Source organism: Beta vulgaris, chromosome 2 (genome assembly GCF_026745355.1).
Source record: "Beta vulgaris subsp. vulgaris cultivar EL10 chromosome 2, EL10.2, whole genome shotgun sequence".
In the NCBI taxonomy this organism is placed as follows: Eukaryota; Viridiplantae; Streptophyta; class Magnoliopsida; order Caryophyllales; family Amaranthaceae; genus Beta; species Beta vulgaris.
This window is the reverse complement of record NC_079203.1, coordinates 1,551,795-1,566,262: the sequence shown is the minus strand read 5'-3', so window position 1 is coordinate 1,566,262 and position 14,468 is coordinate 1,551,795.

Below are 14,468 nucleotides of genomic sequence, written 5' to 3'. Positions count from 1 at the left end.
CTCATCCTACACCTTGGTCCATGATCTACTAATTGTCTAGTGTACTCCTAATTTTCATATATTGTCGGAAGAAGTACTTCCGCTCTAAAATTATTGCAACACTTGTTTTTTAGAAGTAGTTTTTTTAATTATTCCAACGCTTTAAATTTTTTGATAATTTGGGGATTTTATTAAATATCACTCAGAGGAAGTCACCATATAATTTAAAGATCCTAAATTAGAGAACTAGGGAAATACAATTAATAGCAGCTAAACAAAATTCCCTAAGAAGAAGCATTGAGAGAGTGAGAAAAGAAATTAAAGCCAAGCAACGAAATCGCGCTAATTCTATTTGTGCTAGCTTCCTTTTTACTATATTTTTCTCAGTTTTCTTGCTTGCTTATGACTTTGAGCTGAGATCTTGTAACGAAAGGTCTCTGTACCTGTGTAATTTTGTAAGAATGGGATGGCTCCCGTAATCTTGGTTGTGTTTAAGCACTATGAAAGTTTTCTTCTTTACTGAAGAAATACCTAAATTGAGTAGAGGTTATCTTACACTTAGGCTCCGTTTGGTAGGGCGTAAAACATTTTCAGTGTAAAATGATTTTCATGGAAAACAATTTACAATGAAAAACACAATTCCAAAATTAGTTTTCCGTTGTTTGGTTTCATGTAAGGAAAATGATGAAATGAAAAGAAAATGAAAGGGAAAGTAAGGAGTTAGTGAGAAAAGTATACAAGAGAGATAAGGAAAATAGTTTTCCCTTCATTTTGAAAGGAAAATGGTTTTCCATCATTAAAAGAGTAATTTTACCCCAAGGGAAAATGGTTTTACACTATTTTGCCAACCAAACAATGTAAAACTGAAAATGGAGGAAAACAATTTTCCGGGAAAACGTTTTACGCCCTACCAAACGGAGCCTTAGTGGTATAATGAAATGGAATGCTAAATTATCAGGAAAAAAAAAGCCAAGCACGAAATTATCAATTTTCCTAATTCCTTACTTTGCTAAAGCATCTGCAATCATATTGGATTCACGACCTTTGTAGACAATCCTAATTATCAACTCTTATCCTCATAAAAATAATAGAGTTGTACATGCCTTAAGTCATTTTATGAGGATAAGAGATAGTAGATCAGTGTAGTACCACCTCGAATTTCTCCTCATTTTAACAATATGTTGGGGACTATTGTATCATGAACTGTTTAGTTTTGTACATAGCTTCAAAAATAGTGTATTCTACATGCTAGTAGCTTACTGTGAGTTGGTATTCGGACCAATTGTCTTTCCTAATAAAAAAAAAATCATTTTGTGCACTACCTTAATTAGATAGCCTTTTGACCTTGGAATTATGAAGAAACCCTCCGCAAGCTATTTGTAGGCCGAAATCCCATTCGACTATTTTATTCTTTCCTCACCATTGCCAAAAGTTTCGACTTGCAAAAGTATCATACTGGTTATTTGGTGGGTCGATAAAAGATGAAGTTTCATTGTATTATTCATGTTGTCTACCTAACAAACAAACGAATTCTACGTACATGGGTCAGAATCAGATGGGTGGATTTGTGGTATTCAGTAGCTAGTGTTTTTGTCATTTCTAATTTTTGTATATTCAAACATTCTTAGGTTCGAATAGGATATTTTTAGGAGAACCTCTCAATTCATAAGTCATTGAATATATTTTCAAATGGTCAACATCCAATAACCACAACTAGCCTAACTCTACTATATATTCGGATTGCATGGAATATGTCAATAGTTCCTCTCGTTGTCTTTCAATGAAAGTGAGAGAAGAGTCTAACTTAATCATAAACTCCATCTGTCTTATTATTATTAAAAAAAATAATTGATTCAAAGACTAACTTTTATAAAGCTGCTAGCTTGTAGGACATAAAAGCTTAGATGCTGGGTGAAAGATAAAATAGCCCAAAACACAACAGGTTTAAAGGTCCATTGTCACACAAGTGAATGCCCCCACATATTGTTGAGATGAGGAAACGATCCCGCCTTATGCAATGCCCTGAAATTCGGAGGAGCACTCCGCTGAGCTAACAACTCCCTTCCATCTGTCTTTTTGTACTTCTTACATTATGTTTTTTTCCATCTTTTGAGACACAATTTCAAATCTTAATATCTTGAGTTATGTATAAGAGAAAATTATAAAAATTATATAGTTGGAAAGTACATATTGAGAGAAATCAAGCAAAATTCTCATATTACTATATTTTTTCTTATGTATAAAAATTCAAATAAAAGTCAAAATTGTCATGTGAATAGTACTAACAAATAAAAGTCAAAATTGTCATGTGAATAGTACTAACAAATAAAATGTAGCAAATAAAAATAGACTATTTACTCTCTCCGTTTCCTAAAGATCTTCCCTCTTTCCGTTTAAGTGTGTTTCCAAACGATCTTCCATCTTTTTCTTTATTCCTTATTTGGAATTTTTTCCCCTTTGTACCCTCTCATGTCCCTATCATATGGTCCACCATTACATTATTAATTCAGTTTTACTTCTTTCTCTCTCTTACTTTAACCCCTTTTTATTTGTTTACGTCTTTATCTCTCCTACTTTACCCACCTCACACCCCACACAAATGGATCCTCCTTGGTATATGTAGGAACAGTAACAAGGAAGATCTTTAGGAAACAGAATGAGTATATGACTAGTTTATTTGCAACAATTCCAGTTTTGACACTATTCAAAATCACCAATTATATATTCATATAACTAGTTTTTGTATTTTGTATGTATTGTTGAATTCATCTCAATGTGTACTATATTAATATCTAATTTTTACCAAAATATAACCAAATACTTCTATATTAATAATATAAATTTTACATTAGTAAGCCTGAAACTACCAGTTTTCTAATTAAATAGGAACTGATAGAATATATATGTATCAAATTAATCAAAGATATAATTGTGTTGATGGGGTGCAATTATCGAATTATCCTAATGTCATAGTTAAATTAATTGGTATAGTTGATATCAGAAAGAGATTCAATGTTCGGTCTTCAAGACCCCAATTCGCAATTCTTGTTTCATTTTTTCACTATTTTTGTATCATAAGTCATAACCTCATCCATATTGTCTATTGAGCATTTATATCTCTCTATATATAGACTTATCCCCCTTGTAAAAATGACCATACACTCACCAAACTTGCAATATGATTTTAGCATATTACCTTATGTTAATAATTGCCTTTGGGATGATTGTTTTGTCTTTGAAGGACATACTTAGATTATTAACTACTCCCTCCGTTTCCTAAAGATCTTCCCACTTACTGTTCCTACGGATACCAAGGAAAATCAAGTTGTGTGGGGCAGAGGGGTAGATGAGGGTGTGCAAGGAGCCCAACAGCACAGGGCCTCCAAAATTATAAAGGCCCCAAAATATATTATTTTGAAAATTTTACTTCATATTTGAAGAAATCACCCTTGTTTCCCACCCTTAATAAATTTGTTAATGATTTATCTTTAGATTTTCAACATTCCATCTTTAGAACTCTAACCTTCATATTTATTTTCTATAAATTTAGGGGCCCAATTTTCATGTTAGAACTGGGGCCCCAAAATCTTCAAGACGGCCCTGGTGTGGGGCATGGTGTGAGTAAAGTAGGAGAGATAAAGGGGTTAAATAAATAAATAAATAAAAAGGGGTTAAAGTAGGAGAGAGAAAAGGAGTAAAATTGAATTAATAATGTAATGGTGGACCATATGATAGTGACATGAGAGGGTAAATAGGGAAATTTGTTTTGCCAAATAAGGAATAAAGCAAAAGAGGGAAGATCTTTTGGAAACACCCTTAAACAGAAAGAGGGAAGATCTTTAAGAAACGGAGAGAGTACTACATATATATATATTTCTTTTTTGATATGATACCTCAATTTATTTTCATAAGCAGCATAATTTGGTGTTCATGTTTGTTAATACTGAGCTTCAATTATTAATATATTTAATTATTTATAAGTTGTAAAGTCTTTGGGATGACTGTTTTCTCTTTGAAGGACACACTTAGATTATTAACTACTACGTATTACATATGTTTCTTTTTTGATATGATACCTCAATCTATTTTCATAAGCAGCATAATTTGGCGTTCATGTTTGTTAATGCTAAGCTTTGATCATTAATATATTTAATTATTTATAAGCTGTAAATGTTGTAAAAAGTTCATATTTTGAAATTATTTATTTAAATTAACGAATTTAGCAATATCTTACATGGTCATTATGCTTTTGCTTACATATTAATCTAAATTAGTAACAATGGTCAACTTGAAATATGTGAATAATAGTATAATTTGTGTAAAAAAAAAGAATGAAGGAGTATGTTCTTTCTAAAAATTCATTTCTAATTCCTTTGGGCCTAAAGGAAATAAAATCTCCCTCTCACCACCCTTGCTTTTGGCCCACTTTTTCATGTCATAAATCTAGTATTATATCAATAATTTTTGTTTACAATTACAATAGTCCCCGACTACATTTTCTCCTTTTATCATTATACGCATCAAACTAAGAGTTTGTCTTGTAAGAAATCACCTACTTTTAAATTAAAATTAGGCAATGATAAGTTCTACATTAAAAAGAGAATAAGTGCAATAGTAACTAGGTTAATGTTTTTCGGTGATTAGTTTAATTTATTTAGTGACTAGGTCTAGTTTTATTTAAAAATTAGACTGTCTCTTTTAATATTTTTTGTCAAACTAAAGAACATCTCTATTGTAGTTCCAATTTATTTAATTTGAAGTTAGTGTTAACTGTTACCAAAATCTATATTAATTTCTCATATACGGTTTTTTTCTTTTTTTGTTTATTTGGAATCATCTAAATTAGCAAAAGAAAAGGGACATATTATTGTACTACTAATTAAGTAATGATAACATGTAAAATAAATTGCCATATTTTCGATTAGTTTACCAGAAAATTAACGTGGACCAAATTAACATAAGAAGATAAAAACATAATCAACATTTTGCATGCTCGCTCTTCTTATATTCACTTCATGTGCTCGACTAATTGCTATTAAAAAAGTTGGTAAAGCCAATAAAAAAAGATCGATTACCATACAAGGCCTTGGCAAAGAAATTAGCATATCTTTTCACCTCATATTATTAAATATTTAGAAAGATTCAACATTTCAACTTAAAACTGAAAATCCCTTATAAGTAATATGATATAGGATGATGAAAATGGATTTTTACATAATTCTGCCAGTAATGCGCCACGTCAAATTGTCATTACATATGGTGATATAAATCGAAAGTACATCCTAAATTCATATGTTTTTTTCGTAAATTTTAATTATTATTCAATAATACCTTTAAACTGGTAATCGATAGTAATGAAATACTTCCTCCGTTTCTAAATAAGTGCAACATTTGCATAGTGTTTACTATTCACAGTTTAAACTTTAATTAGCTTTGGTGATTTACATTTTAGGAAAAACATAGTTATGTGGGATCTTGTTAGATTCGTCTGAATGTGAATTATTTTAATATCAACTTTTTATAATTTTTACTTATTGATAATTGAAGATATTAATGGTTAAAATAATGCATTGGCAAACGTGAAAACAAGAAGTGTTGCACTTATTTAGAAACGGAGGAAGTATATATCTTGAGATGGACAAACATCATCATTCACATTAAGGCTATGTTCAGTTCACCTTATTTTTGTTTATTTCAGATCTAATCAGATCAGATCAGATCAGATCAGAAAAAATAAGTTCAGATCAGATCAGATCAGATCTGTCAGTTTTTAAACTCATTTTTACTATTAAATATCTTTCATTACATATTAGTAAAAATTATAATAATTGAATATTAATAAAGTATTCATTGAGACGAATCAAACAATACCCCCACATGACTATATTTTTTCTTATATATTGAGAGAAATCTAAAAGATAAGATCTTGTAATCAGATCAGTTCAGAAAAAATAAGTTCAGATCAGATCCGATCAGAAAAAATAAGTTCAGATCAGATCAGATCAGATAAGTTCAGATCAGAAAATTTCAGGTGAACTGAACATAGCCATAGTCTAATAGGAGGCTTTATTTTACAAAACCATATATAGATTTGTCACTAATATACAATCATTAGTTACTTTCTATCTATCGAGTAAAATTTTATTGGATTTTTTTATTCTTATACATGAGTGAACCCAAATAGAGTTATTTGATCATTGAAAACCTTCAATACACCGACTTGAATAGTTGAAATAATTTCTTTATCACCATCATTAATCCAAATAGCCAAACTTTTATACTAACTATAACAATATCATGATGGTGATGAACTTTCTCCTACAGCATTACTCCTTTTGTATTTTTTTTTATCTTTCTCATTTGAAATCTTGACATTATTCACCATTAAATCGTTTAAACTCTTTTTAATATATAAGGAAAATTATACTCGCTCGTGTAGGGTCTTATTTAATTCGTTTTAATGAATATTTTATTATTATATTCAATCATTATAACTTTTACTAATATATAATGAAATATATTTATAATTTAATAAGTATATTGACAAACTTATACGGTCAAAATAGAAAAGATAAAGTATCTCGTAATTAAAAGAGAAAAATAAGCAAAAGAGGAGAAAAGGGGATTTTATGTGCATATTCATGAAATGATATGAACCCATGTGTGTGACTCTAAGGAGGCAATTATTGTTATTTGGAAAGAGGAAAAGAAATTGAAGCAATATGTTTTAGGCGTGCGCATGCAAAACCTAAAAACCAATCATCATCATATATCATAAGAAACTTATGATGATTGATATTTTGTATAATAATTTCAAAATCTATGGGCTCCATTACTTATGATGACTTTGGTTGGCTAATTGAGGCCTTTTGGCTGCCCACCTTACCTCTAAATGTAGGGGACCATATATATATAAGCATCATATTTGCATAGTAGAATAGCTTTTAAATGGCTTCTTCTCTCTTCATCTTTCTATTATACATTCAAGTTGGCAACTCTAATTTGCTATTTGTACTAAACTTGCAAATTAAAGTAGTCTATACTCTAGTGTGTAAAAGAAAAAGGACAACTAGATGTTAATGTATGTGTGTTTCTTATTTCTCAAAATAAGTGGATTCAACCACGATAATGCTATAACTATATATATATATATATTTTAATAAAAACAAGGTAATTAATTACTCGGTCAATTTTAATTTGCAAATATGGTATTATTACATATTACTCTCTTTATCTCTTAAAGATGGCTCCATTTGATTTTTACGGTCTGTGATTAAATATACAACTGAAGGAGACAGGAGCATGTGCTCTTCTTTAGTAGTTGGAGAATATAATGCCAAAGAACCTTAGAATTAGGACTAGTATATATATTGAAGATAGAGGAGATCAAAATACGGGAGCGTTGAGGCGCCACTATTAAAATCAATCAAGCCAAATTTCAAGTCAATTTTTGTTGCCCAAAGCCCGCTTTTTCGGGACAAAATAACAGTCTTTTCGGGCCAAAAATAACAGTCTTTTTGGGCCAAACTAGCGGTCTTTTCTGGTCAAAATTTAGATTGCAAATTCATTTTTGACTTGTGCCAAACCCACCACAAATCCAAAAAAAAATGGGCAAAATCGGGCTCAAAATCAGAACCAAAATATCTAAGCCGAAACATTTTTCGAGCCGACCCCCTCGAGCCGAGCTACCTTTGATCAGCTCTAATAATTGAAATATTATAATACATAGGTTCAATAGGTTCAATTGTTGTTGGTTGTTAGATAGTTAAACTCATGACAATGCCTCAAAAATAAATATATTAAGTTCTCCATGCTAGAGGTTAACCAAGAAGCAATGGCGGTGATTCATTCATTCCAATTATCATCAAGGAGGAGATTCAATAAAGACATAAATGGTTTATCAGTTTGTGACGATCAATTTGTCAAGAGAATAGAAAGCGATATCAATAAGCACATAGACATATACTCGAGATCAAAGACCTCGGAAGGTCATAATAGAAAAACCCTAACTCATTTATTCAAATTGGTAGCTTCAATAAATGTACCCTTCACCTTCAACGTTCAAACCCTTCCATTCATTGCTTAATATGCAAGAGATGACCAATTTTAAGTTGTAACCTATACTTGTTACTTAATCTAAAATTAGGTACATTTGCCACAAAAACTTTAAGATGATAGAGAGATTCGCTCCAGGTTTTATGTACTTAAAGGAAGGACATAGTAGTAAACTTTTGTACATGGCCACATCACATGGACCTTTTGCTTCACCCTCAAATCTCTCTCCTTTTTAGCCTTCGCTTTCTATTGTAGTACATCTTGGTGCTTTTAATTAAGGACTTTTTAATCTTTTTACATGTTTATTTATATAGTGGTCTCTAAATGCAAGTTGATCTGTCCCAGTAAGTAAACCAACCAACCACCACCCAACTAAATAAGATATATTGTATGAAGCATGTCTCCAACATCGACAAATTTCTCTTCAAATATATTGGCTTATCGAAGTTCATATTGGCCGGCATGCTTAATCTCCCTTTTTGCTTCTTTATTTAGTGACTAGTCCTATATACACACGATGCGTGCGAAAACAAACAAAAGGTTAATTGCCTAATAATATATACGAAAAATTATTCATAAAGTTCATTGTATATTTTTCTTCTGTTTTTTAAAAGCCAATAAATCAATGATGATGTAGATATTTTGTTAATTGAGGATATAATGGTAAAAAATGATAAATTTATATTTTATTACTTAAGGGTATAAAAGGAATTACCATTTTTTATGTCCCCTCCTCTTCTCTTATATAATAGAGATTATGATTCACGATGCGTTCAACTATACCATTACAGTAAATTTTGAAGCATTTTGTTGGTAGTTAATTAACTTTTATTTTCAAAAGAAAAACGTGTTTATATACCTGATTACTTGTATGTAAAATATGGTTTGCTATGGATTTATGATCAATAGTACGTGGGAGAAAGAATTATTATGATTCGATGGAGAATGTAGTACTCTACTAGTCTACTAGGTAGGTAACACATTGCACTTGAAAAGACTAGGTAGGTAACACAACAAATTAAAGTTCAACACGAAATCTAATTTTGTTTATACTTTGGTACGTCCATCATGAATTATACACGATGAGAATATTCAAAACTAATTACAATCAAAATATTATACTTTAATCTTGAAAAAATATCAGGATGGAATACCCTGCATTTTATAGGAACTAGAAACAATTGAGAAACAATTATGCACAAAAACAATGTTAAAGCCAAACTAAGAAAACACTACACCATAACAAGGAACATCATTACGACCAAATCACGATCACCACACATAGTGCAATATATTTTTGTTTTGCAAGAGTATCCGTGTTAGAATTGGATCATCGCCTCGTGCAATGCTTAATCATGCCGTAAAACACTTCAATTTAGTAGAATAAAGTAAGTGAAAGTATTGGGTCAGACCGTCTGACCAATACTTATTGTCAGACGGGCTGAGCCCAATACTCAAATGGCCTTAGTAAAAGAACGCAGACAATTGTCGCCCTTCTTTCCCTTTACCCCTCCCTCCTTCTCACTCAACCACCACTAACTCCGTCGCATCTCACAAACACCATTTCCGCACCCATATTGAGAACTGAGATTTGCTCTTGCTATTGTCTGCGTTTCCATAGAAAGAAAAAGGACGAGCACGATGACGCCTCATCATAATCTCAAACGTTTCAAAAACTTTATGCATATTCGATACATTATCATTATCCAGGATTACAGTTGGTAAGAAGAAATTAAAGTCCTATCGCCTATCTACATCTCAACAGTCAACCCATAATATTTGCAAGTGAAACGCTTAAGAGGAGGGAAAATATCAATTTACAAGTATTAGCAAATGGGAAAATATCCAGGATTTCAGTGTTTTTTTTCTTCAACATCAATACGAGGTTCTTTCGATCTATACGTTGTAGTAGTTTTTTCTTCAATATCTATACGTGGTAGAAGATTGGGGGAATGTACTTTTTTTCTTTCGGTTAGTATTTTTTTTTCTTTCAGTTAGTTGTTTTTATCTTTCAGTTGGTTTTTTTATTCTTCAGTTAGTTCTTTTTTCTTTCAGTTGGACTTTGTTTTCTTTCAGTTGGACTTTGTTTTGTTTCAGTTGGACTTTGTTTTGTTTCAGTTGGACTTTCTTTTGTTTCAGTTGGACTTCGTTTTGTTTCAGTTGGACTTGGTATTCTTTCAGTTGGACTTTGTTTTCTTTCAGTTGGACTTTGTTTTCTTTCAGTTGGACTAACTGAAACAAAATGAAGACTACCTGAAGAAAAATGAAGACTACCTGAAAAAAAATAAAGACCAACTGAAACCCAAGTAAAGCACAAAAACCAACTGAAAAACAAAGAAGACTAACTGAAAACAAAATGAAGACTACCTGAAAAAAAATGAAGACTACCTGAAAAAAAATAAAGACTACCTGAAAAAAAATTGGAACCACCTGAAAGTCGTCCGACCAAGATTATGGTCGGACGAGTCCGACACAATACGTTCTCATAAAGTAAAGAGCAAAAATATCTCCGGATCATGGAGTTTGTCATGATCCTGGATAAAACTTGGTTGATCCAGTTGGTAATTACCCACTACTACTAGTAGAATTTAATATAGAGCGAAATCCAACTTAACATTAATAATTTTTTTTGAAGGGAATAATAATAATTATATTTTAATAATCTATTAAAAGCGTTTAATCTATTCAATGAATAGATGTAATTATGTCCCGTTTGTAAGATTCAATTTTATAAAACATACTTCCTCCGTTTCTTAATAAGTGCAACATAGAGAAAGTGGAAGAATACCAAGGAATGTAGAGAGAAAGTTGGGACCACAATAAAGTAGAGTAATTCAAGTGATGAAACAAAAAAGTTGTGGTCCCCTCTTGCTTTTTGGTGGCATATTTGTAATAATATTAAACTTTTTTTACCATTTTGAGTTTGGTTGCATTTATTATGACTATTTCAAATAAGGGAAATGTTGCACTTATTAAGAAACGGAGGTAGTATATTGCAAAGAAAATATAACTATCCATCCATGCATCACACGAACTTTTAAACTAGTATGTACACACAATGGGAAGTCCCATCTTAACTTAATCAACCACGATATATCTGTAATCCTCCAAAATCTAAACTTATGTTTCTTACCTATCTTTAATTAGTTTCCTTCGTTGTCCTTTAATTTATGATATTCAGAAGTTCTCGGTTACTTGATGTTTCACAAATATGTTGTGTTTGGGGGTAAAGTCAAAAGTGACCCAACTACTTTAGGCAGGCTCCCAGCAAGCGTATGTTATATCTTAGCCTGTATGACCCAAGAAACCGACAGAAGCCCACTAGTAACATCCATTACACAACCCAAACATCACAAGAATTGATTAAGCCAATGTCCACACATTTCCAGAAGCCCGAGCGCTGATAAGTGCATACCCGGTATTAGTAAATACCGGGACAAAGTTGTAAATAAATACAACTTTTCTTCTTTTTTTGGTTTTTATTTACATATATTCATGATCTGATTTACATTATAGTTGATCTGCACATTGTAGTTGATCTGATTCATATAATAGTTGATCTGATTTCTCTCCAACATGATCAGAGTGTCTAAGTCAACTTTTTTTTGTCTTTTTCTGGCAAAATTACTAACATACCCCGGTATGGACCCTGTTGGCCCATACCGGATATGCGCATATACTTTCTCCAGATAGCCCATAGCGTTGCAATAAAAGGATCCTCGCTGGTGCTGGTAGACCTTGACTCCAATTGTTGATTTCTCTTCCCAAGGAGTTTAATAATAATAATAAAAAAAATCCAAACTCCTATGGAAATGATGTTGCCTACGATGGGCCCATAGTGGTCAGCCAAATTGACAATCTCTAAAGAGATGCTCCATAGTTTTTGTTCCAGAATTACAAAAATTGCATTCTGTATTAATCTGGATATTTCTTTTGACAAGGTTATCAGTTGTTGGTATAGCTTTGTTGACTATCTTTCATAAAAAGATTTTCCATTTGATCTAATATGTGGTTCATGTTACAGGCTGAGATTTTTGTTTTGTTCAGCACCTCTCGCACTCAGGACGTGTTTGTTTTGAAAGAAAATATTTTGAGCAGTCGATGTAAAAAAGTTTGGTTTTTTATACAATAGATATCTAACTCATCCTTGCTTGTTGATGATCAACAACTCAATGGTATTAATTTCTTTGTTTACATTGTTAGGTTGGACAAGAATTATCCTATAACGTGTTGTAAAATATAACTTATCTTTGCGGTTTTTTTCACCTGGTGGGTAGCTATGGATCCCCAAAATTCCAGTCTGTTTAAATCCTTACAAAATGATAGAATTTGTGGCGCACACAGAAGTTTTGATGGACCCGAATAGTATCATAAAATTGCATTTTCATTGATAATAATTAATTGTACAAGTGTGTTTGTGAGAGATCATGTCTCTCATTCACCTTGGTAGAACCCTTTGTTTCTACCTTTCCTAATATTTTGTGTGGAGCTCACTTGTTTGACTCCCTCTCATTTGAGCTCATACACATACAATATATTTATAATTGTTGTACCTTAGTTTCTAGATTTCTCTATACTTATCTAATATCTTGAGTTTTACAAGATATTTCTAGATACATCATCACTTCATTATTTTATACTTTACACTATATTTTTATTACACATTTAGATTTTTCTAGATTAACCTTTAACACAAAACAGTTCAGACATCTCTTCTGATGAGACATAGGCAATTTGACTTGCAAATTGGTTCATTAGTCCCTTGTAAGAAGGGAAGAGTGATGAAGAATGATCCACATGAATGCAGCTTTATAAATAGACAGTGGGAAGATTTGGATGCAAATATCCTTGAAAAGATATGTTCCCGCATACCTGTTCAGGACTTATTCCTGAATGTGTCTTCTGTCTGCCAATCATGGGAAGCATCCTGTTGGAATTACTCCCTCCGTCCTAAAATATAGTTTCCATTTTCATTTTGAGTGTCCCAAAATACAGTTCCCATTTTCTTATTTAGTTCTACATTTTTCCGTAATTTGTCTAGGAAAAACGTGTCCCATCCATCATGTATTTGCTTCTTGAAATTTGTTTTTTCCTTTGTTTATTCAACAAAAATGTTACAATTAATATTCTTTCACCGATTATTCTCCATTCTCTCTCCTAAAATCATCTTTTCCCATACAATATTTATTTAAATAAACAAAAAATCTTTACTATCCCTACTTGCATAAAGTACCGTGAAAAAGAGGAAATGAGAACTATATTCTGGAACGGAGGGAGTATTTATTTTGGAGTCGTGATGTTCTAGACTTGAGTGCCAAAGGTGCTGGACATGGCATGGTAGCTTTGTCAAATGTAGTGTCACATCATTTATTTAAGTCAAATCCTGAGCCAGGAATTTTTGGGTGGCTAGACTCGCCAGAAAAATACAATGATATGGCTACAAGTTTGCTGAGAAAGCTAAGGCGCATAATGGAGGGTCAAGATATGCAAGGTTGGACAGACACCATTCATACCATTATCCTGCCCTATGATCTGGAGATTTTAGATAAACATCTTTTCTTTATTTCCAAAAAGTAAGCAAAGTGTTTTCTTACAAACTTATCAACATTTCTCCCTGTTTGCTTGACATTTGTGTAATTATCTTTGTTGGGTTGTTGATGTTGCAGAACAATGTGTCTTCGAGAATTAGTACTCTTGTGTTTCTCTAAGTTAACTGTTATTGGCTTCACCAGATCCATATAGAACTGGAAACATGTTAAAGAGATTCATATAGGACCACTTAATAATGATGTATTCACCCATTTCATAGAAGAGATGGGTAGGAATTGCCAGGAGCTCGAAATTCTGCACATACATCAGGATAAATTCAGATTAGATGAATCAAGTGCACGATTAAGGACCTGTTCTCTTCGGCATAAAACAGCTGAACAGAAGTGAACTGATCTGAACTGAACTGGATTGAACTGAACTGAAATGACTAGTGATATGTGAGAGTAAAAGTATTGTCAAGAGCTGAACTGAACTGAAAATAAGTTGGGGAGAACATGCCCTAATTGCCAAAAGCTTGCTTGAACTGAACTGAAAGGAATAGTGATATATGTAACACTCTCCATCCAAAGTGTTTAATTTTCTCCGGGACATTCGCTGACCAAAGTGTCTTCCACACCTTCTTCCTAGGATCAATCGACGTGGAAGCTCGACCGATTTTACTCTCATGAAGTTCCAAATAGTATGCGCTTCGCACTGAAAACTCGCCGTTCTTCGTGTTATGCCATGTCCATGCATCCTCACATTGTCTCATTGGGATGGGTATTTGCATTATCGCATCACATTCTCTGCTCGTTACCCACTTAGATAGCTCCTGGACATCCCATGCCTTATCACGTATCACATCACTGACCCAAGTTGGTCCATCCGGGTCCCGAGTCGCAGCC